Source organism: Thamnophis sirtalis, unplaced genomic scaffold (assembly GCF_051295495.1).
Source record: "Thamnophis sirtalis isolate CommonGarterSnake01/CBP01778 unplaced genomic scaffold, rThaSir2_p1.2 scaffold_2, whole genome shotgun sequence".
Classification (NCBI taxonomy): domain Eukaryota; kingdom Metazoa; phylum Chordata; class Lepidosauria; order Squamata; family Natricidae; genus Thamnophis; species Thamnophis sirtalis.
Window position 1 is genome coordinate 53,904,665 of NW_028261382.1, and position 7,500 is coordinate 53,912,164.

At 55.3% G+C, this 7,500-nt stretch overlaps 1 protein-coding gene across 2 annotated transcripts in view; it reads left to right on the forward strand.

The window, feature by feature from the left end:
• The window catches only part of GAS2L1 (growth arrest specific 2 like 1), an 87,554-nt gene that overhangs the window by 28,642 nt on the left and 51,412 nt on the right, over positions 1 to 7,500 (forward strand). Inside the window, exon 1 of one of the 2 annotated variants that reach the window (XM_087705599.1) lies at positions 4,433 to 5,048. The exons of the other annotated variant lie outside the window; for it this stretch is intronic. The gene's annotated coding sequence lies outside the window, so the exon portion shown is untranslated. Of the gene's footprint in view, positions 1 to 4,432; positions 5,049 to 7,500 lie in introns of those variants that run through there. 2 annotated transcript variants of the gene reach the window in all.

Genomic DNA, 7,500 nt, shown 5'->3' on the forward strand with positions numbered 1-7,500 from the left:
CTCCAATGGGACAAACAATCATGTTTAATCTATTGTCGTAAAAAGGTTAACTTTGTTCCCGATCGCTTCTCACGTGTTTATCCCGTGCAGCAGAATATATACATGTATATTTTACAAGATGCCACGAAATCAACAGAGACGGGCGGAGTCCTGGGCCAGAAAATGTGGGAGGAATAAAGTCTGTCTTTGTCCAAGAAAAAATTATAGCAGACAAATATATCTGGCATCTGTCAGAAATGGGGTAGGGTCTCCTGCTTGGACAGGGGGTTGGACTAGATGACCCATAAGGTCCCTTCCAATTCTGTTATTCGGTTATTCAGGAGTTGTGGGAGCTTCATCCCTGGAGGCTTTCAAGAAGAGACTGGGCTGCCATCTGTCAGAAATGGTGCTTGGACAGGGGGTTAGACTAGATGACCTTCAAGGTCCTTCCAACTGTTCTTCCTTCCTTCTTTCTATTCTATTTCTATTTATTGAATTTATAGGCCGCCCAATCCCGGAGGACTCCGGGCGGCTTACAGAAATAAGAAATATTAAAAAGATTAAAACAAATAAAACACAACAAATTAAAAGAAACACAACATGTACCCAGTCTAAGCGGGGCTGGACCTCAATCAAGAGGTCAACAGCCCCAGACCTGCCGGAAAAGCCAGGTTTTGATAGCTTTTCGGAAGGCCATGAGAGTGGGCAGGACCCGGATCTCTGGGGGTAGCTCGTTCCATAGGGCTGGAGTGGCAACAGAGAAGGCCCTACTCCCAGGCGTCGCCAGCTGGCATTGTCCAGCTGATGGCACCTGGAGAAGGGTCATCCTGTGCGATCTTATCGGTCTTAGGCAGGAGACGGTCTCGTAGATATCCGGGTCCTAGGCCATGTAGGGCTTTAAAGGTGATAAAGGTGATTCTTTCTTTTTCCTCTTCCTTCCTTCCTTCCTTCCTTCCTTCCTTCCTTCCTTCCTTCCTTCCTTCCTTCCTTCCTTCCTTCCTACCTACCTACCTACCTACCTACCTACCTACCTACCTACCTACCTACCTACAGCTTGCTTTCAGAAGGTGTGGGAGCTTCATCCCTGGAAGCTTTCAAGAAGAGACTGGACTGCCATGTGTCAGAAATGGTGTTAGGTCTCCTGTTTGGGTGGGAGGGTTGGACTACATGACCTTCAAGGTCCTTTGAACTGTTCTTTCCTTCCTTCCTTCCTTCCTTCCTTCCTTCCTTCCTTCCTTCCTTCCTTCCTTCCTTCCTTCCTTCTTTCTTTCTTTTTCGTACCTACTACCTACCTACCTACAGCTTGCCTTCAGAAGGTGTGGGAGCTTCATCCCTGGAGGCTTTCAAGAAGAGACTGGGCTGCCATCTGTCAGAAATGGTGTCGGGCCTCCTGCTTGAACAGGGGGCTAGACTAGATGACCCACAAGCTCCCTTCCAACTCCGTCCATCTGTTTTGAGACCCTGGGATCACGGTGAGCGGCTCGGTTTCTGATCGCTCCCGCATTGTTTTCGTTGGGTCTCATGACCCACCCCCACCCCCTCCCCCATCGCTTTTTGTTTGTGTTGGAGTCCTTGGCCCAGCGCCCTGGGGTCACGTTGCCCAAATTGGGCGGCTACTTAACATGTCCTAAACCAACAACTCAACAAAAGTTCTCGCGGAGCAGGCTTTGAAGAACTGGGAATAATATTCCGCTTCAATAGCTTTCAATGCTTCGCTCGGCTGGGCCGCTTCCCAAGTTGACGACAATAAAAAGAGGATGTAGATTTTTTTTCTTTTTTTTTCCACCGAGGCCCCCCTGGCTCAACCCCCCCCCGGCTCCCTCCCCCTCCCCTCCTTTGTCTCTGTCTCCCTCTATTTGTGTGCCCAGTGAAAAAGCAGGGGGTTTCCATAGCAATCTCCATCCAAAGAGGAACCGAAAAGAGGGCCGGGTTCGAATAAGTCCTTCTGTCCTGCCTCCCTCCAAATCCTTTGGTCTAGAGCAGGGGCGGGCAAACTTGGGAACTTTAAGACTTCTGGACTTCAACTCCCAGAAGTCCACAAGTCTTAAAAGTTGAAGCCCACAAGCATGACTGGCTGAGGAATTCTGGGAGTTGAAGTCCACAAGTCTTAAAAGTTGAAGCCCATAAGCATGGCTGGCTGAGGAATTCTGGGAGTTGAAGTCCACAAGTCATAAAAGTTGAAGCTCACAAGCATGACTGGCTGAGGAATTCTGGGAGTTGAAGTCCACAAGTCATAAAATTGAAGCCAAGCATGGCTGGCTGAGGAATTCTGGGAGTTGAAGTCCACAAGTCATAAAAGTTGAAGCCCACAAGCATGGCTGGCTGGGGAATTCTGGGAGTTGAAGTCCACAAGTCTTAAATGTTGAAGTCCATAAGCATGGCTAGCTGAGGAATTCTGGGAGTTGAAGTCCACAAGTCTTAAAGTTGAAGCCCACAAGCCCATAAGCATGGCTGGCTGAGGAATTCTGGGAGTTGAAGTCCACAAGTCTTAAAGTTGAAGCCCACAAGCCCATAAGCATGGCTGGCTGAGGAATTCTGGGAGTTGAAGTCCACAAGTCTTAAAAGTTGAAGCCCACAAGCATGACTGGCTGAGGAATTCTGGGAGTTGAAGTCCACAAGTCTTAAAAGTTGAAGCCCATAAGCATGGCTGGCTGAGGAATTCTGGGAGTTGAAGTCCACAAGTCTTAAAAGTTGAAGCCCACAAGCATGACTGGCTGAGGAATTCTGGGAGTTGAAGTCCACAAGTCTTAAAAGTTGAAGCCCATAAGCATGGCTAGCTGAGGAATTCTGGGAGTTGAAGTCCACAAGTCTTAAAAGTTGAAGTCCTCAAGCCCATAAGCATGGCTGGCTGAGGAATTCTGGGAGTTGAAGTCACAAGTCATAAAAGTTGAAGCCCACAAGCTGGCTGGCTGAGGAATTCTGGGAGTTGAAGTCCACAAGTCTTAAAGTTCCCAAGTTAGCCCACCCCTTGCTCTAGAGATAAGGCAGGAAGGGGTGCCCGGCTGTGTGAACGCCGCCCCTGTGTTCTTTGAATCCGGGTTGTAAAAGTCTGAACCAGATCTGACATCCTGCAAAGGACCACCAAGGGTCTCTGAGCTCGCACAGAGCGTTTTTTTTTCTTAGAAGCAGGAAGTTAAGGGATCTGCTTTCCCTTCTGTAGAAGTTGGGAATGTTCTCTTTAAAAAAAAAACGAGGCTCAAAGGAAGGACTGCAGGGAGGGATGCCTGGTTGTGTGAAGGCAGCCCCTCCTGTGGTCTGTGTGAACCCGGGTTGAGGCAAGAGATTGGGGATGGGGGAATCTGAGCCCAGATCTGACCCTTACCAAGGACTCAAGAGTCTCTGAGCTTGCACAGAGTGTTTTCCCTTCTCTAGAAGTTGGGATATTAAAAAAAAACTCTCAAAGGAAGCGGGGGAGGGGGCTTGGGGGGGGAATTTATGAGCATCATTCTGGGAGCCCCCTAAACCAAGGCAAGGTTGCCTCTGAGCGCGTGCCGAGCGCTTTTTTGTCGCGGCGGCCCGCATTGCGCAATTCCGACACCCTCCCCCTCTACCCCCGCTGGGCCGGGTCCCGCCACCTCCCTCCGGGCCGGAGCAAGGCAGTGCGGAGCCGAAGGAAGCAGGGCGTGTTCGGCTCTTGATCCGGATGAGATCAAGGCGCCGGCCGCGGCGGGCGGAGGCGGAGGGGCTCCGGTTGGCGCAGGACCTGCCCAGCCTCACGCTCGCCGCCTCGGGCACCGCAGGTACGCAGCGCCCCCGGCGAGGGCTGGCCGGGCGCAGCAGTCGGGATGCCCTCGGGGCGCCGGGCGTAAAGGCGCTGCTAGGCTGGCCTTCCTCCTCTTCCTCCTCTTCCTCCTCTTCCTTCTTCCCCTCTCTTCTGCCCACTCCTCATCCCCTCTTCCCTCCTCCTCTTCGCCCTCCTCCTCCTCTCTCCTTCTCTCCTCCTCCTCCTTTACCTCCTCCTCCCCTCTCTCCTTCTCTCCTCCTCCTCTCCTCTTCCTCATCCCCTCTTCCTCCTCCTCCTCTCTCTCCTTCTCTCCTCCTCTTTTACCTCCTCCTCCTCTCTCTCCTCTCCTCCTCCTCTCCTCTTCCCCATCCCCTCTTCCTCCTCCTCTTCGCACTCCTCCTCCTCTCTCTCCTTCTCTCCTCCTCCTCCTTTACCTCCTCCTCCCCTCTCTCCTTCTCTCCTCCTCCTCTCCTCTTCCTCATCCCCTCTTCCTCCTCCTCCTCTCTCTCCTTCTCTCCTCCTCCTCTTTTACCTCCTCCTCCTCTCTCTCCTCTCCTCCTCCTCTCCTCTTCCCCATCCCCCTCTTCCTCCTCCTCTTCGCACTCCTCCTCCTCTCTCTCCTCCTCTCCTCCTCCTCCTTTACCTCCTCCTCCCCTCTCTCCTTCTCTCCTCCTCCTCTTCCTCATCCCCTCTTCCTCCTCTTCTCCCTCCTCCCCTCTCCTTCTCCTCTCCTCTTCCTCATCCCCTCTTCCTCCTCCTCTCACTCCTTCTCTCCTCTTCCTCATCCCCTCTTCCTCCTCCTCTCCTCTTTTTCTTCCTCCTCCTCTCCCTCCTCTCCCTCCTCTCGTTCCTCCCCTCCTCCTTTTCTTCCTCCTACTCTTCCCCATCCTCTCCTCCTCCTCATCTCCCTCCTCCTCTCCCCTCCTCCTTCTCTCCTCCTCCTGCCGGACGCCCAGCTCCACCTCTTCCTTCGCCTGGAGCCGCGGGATCCCCGGCCAGAGGCTGGCCAGCTCAGCGCCAGCAGCAGCAGCACCAGCAGCCCCGACTCGCCTCGGCTGCCTCCCACTCGTCTCGCTCGCTCGCTTGGCGCTCCTCCAGGACCCCGGCCGGCTCTCCCCCACCCTCCCCGCCGCGCAGCCTCGGCTCTCCAGCCCAGCGCCGCCTCCAGGATCCCGGGCAGAGAAGGAGGAGGATAGCCCCGCACGTGGGCCAGGCGGAAGGGAGCCGAGATGCCGGACCGGCCGGGCTGAGCCGGCAGCGGGCAAGCCGGGCATGAGGCGCGGGGAGGATCCGGCCAGCCTGCCCTGAGCCGCCCCCGACAGAGCCGCCCGCGATGGCCGCGCAGGTGAGTCCCCCTGCGGCGCATCTTTGAGGGGGGGGGGAAGTGGGGAGAAAGGTTGCGCCCCCCCCCCGGCTTTTTCAGCTGCGCAGCGACTTCAGCGGGGAAAACTGCGGCGGCCGCGGGGATGACTTGCAGGTGGGAACGGTGCCCATCGCGGGTCCTGGCCTCTCCGCTCCCCGCATCCCCCGGTAAGGCGAGGGGGGGTGTCTTTCTGGAGAGGAGCCGGTGGGCAGGCCGGTGGGTTGGACCTGGGAGCAGGGAAGCCGGGAACCATGGGCATCGGAGTCCCTGGGGTAATGGCAGGGAAGCCCGGGAACCATGGGCATCGGAGTCCCTGGGGTAATGGCAGGGAAGCCCGGGAACCATGGGCATCGGAGTCCCTGGGGTAATGGCAGGGAAGCCCGGGAACCATGGGCATCGGAGTCCCTGGGTAATGGCACGGAAGCCCGGGAACCATGGGCATTGGGAGTCCCAATAACTGGAACTCCAGTGCCCATGATTCCCAGGCTGTCCTGCCAGAAGACCTCCAAGGCTTTCTCTCCTCTAACTGTCCCCCCCCGCGTCCCAACCCGACGACCTCCCCCACATCTGGGCTGCCACGTTTCCTTTGGAAGATGGCAGGTGACGCCGAGGGTTGCGCGTTCGAGCCGATGCGGGGGCTCCCCTATCTGTCTGTCAGCCCCTCTCTGCCTGCCCCCACCCCCTCTCTCACACACACACCCCCGGTCTTCCCGAGGTGTATCCGACCCCGGGAATGGGCTGTGGAGGGGGCTAAAATCACCGGGATCGCGCGCAGCGGATGACAGACAGACGTGGGAGAATCGGAGCGATGCGGGGGTCAAGTTGTTGCGGGGCGCTGTTTAGTCGGCAATAACTGAACTAAGTGGGGAATGCGCCCCCCCTCCACTCCACCGCCCCTCTTCTGCCCAGCATCCTCCCCCCCCCTCCTTGTCTGGAGGATGCCTGCTTTCACTTTCTAATTTTGTGAGAAAGGGGGCATTAACCCTTCCCTCCCCCCCCCCAAAAAAAAACTCCGACTCCCTCCTTTCTCTTGGATTGAGTGGGGTGCCGTTTAAGCATCTTTTATTTATTTTCCATTTCTTTGTTTTGTCAAGCGTGCATAAGGTAATAGATACCTACAGACAAGATTAGGAACACAGGAAATGGATACGAATACAAGGGGATTCTTAGGACCGTTAGGCACGCTTATTCACGGCCCTTAAAGACCTCTTAGGAATGGGGTGAGGCCGACTAAGTAAGGCAGCCCAAGGTTTAAAGTCTTGGGGTTTGGGGGAAGGAAACCACAGGGTCAGGTGCTGCAATTCCAGGCATTGACCATTCTGTAAGCTGAGGCTAGAACTCCCAGTCGCCTGATGGCTGGCTCAAAGTCACCATACTGGATAGGGTCTCCTGTTTGAGCAAGGGGTTGGAATAGGTCACCAACGGGTGGTCGGCGAGGAAATGTTGGTGGTCCGCAGAAAAAATTATTTGCGTTTTTTATATTGCACTAAATCCGGGGTCCTCAAACTGCGGCCCCTGGGGTGGATACGTGCAATGAACGCTTGGGTTGCTGCAGAGAGTCTCCCCCTTGGGGGTCTTTTTGTGGGGGGCAGAGGGGGGAAGGAATTCCGACTTGGGGTCTGCTTCGGCCTCCTGGTGGGGGGCTTTGGGCGAAGGCTGGAGGGAAGAGCCGCTGGTGGGGAAGAGCCGGAGGGCCTCGTTCCAGTGGGACCGCATCGTGGCCTGGAACTGGCTGACCATCTCAGCCCGCTGAGCCTCCAGGCACCGGCACCTGGCCTTGCACTCCCGCAGGTCTTCCCTCTGCTTGGAAAAACCATGCTCCTAGTCCTCAGTGAGGTGCTTCTGCTGAGCCTCCTTCTTGGCCAGATCCAATTTGAACTGAGTTATTTTGCCAACTTTTTCTCCTGGGGGCTGCTTAGCTCCAGCAACTGCTTTCTGTTGGGGGCCCTAAGGACCCTGGGTGGGCAGGCGAGGGGTGGCGAGTAGAGTAGGTTCCCCTCGACATGATTGACATTGAGTTGGCCACGCCCACCCAGCCACATGACCATCTAGCCATACCCAGCCGATCATTAGTCAGATCAGGTCAATAATACACTAGCAGAGTTGGAAGGGACCTTGGAGGTCTTCTAGTCCAACCCCCTGCCTAGGCAGGAAACCCTACACCGTTTCAGACCATTTGATTTGATTTTGATTTGTTTATTATTTATAGGCCGCCCTTTTCCCTGAGGGGACTCAGGGCGGCTTACAATTTATAGGGAAGGGGGGATACAAGACAATAAAACAATAAACATGAAAACAATGCAAGTAAAAGTAAAACACAACATTCATCATTCGGGTGGGGACAGATTACACTCTTTATCCCCAGGCCTGATGGGATAGCCAGGTCTTGAGGGCTGTGCGGAAGGTCTGGAGGGTGGTGAGGGTACGAATCTCC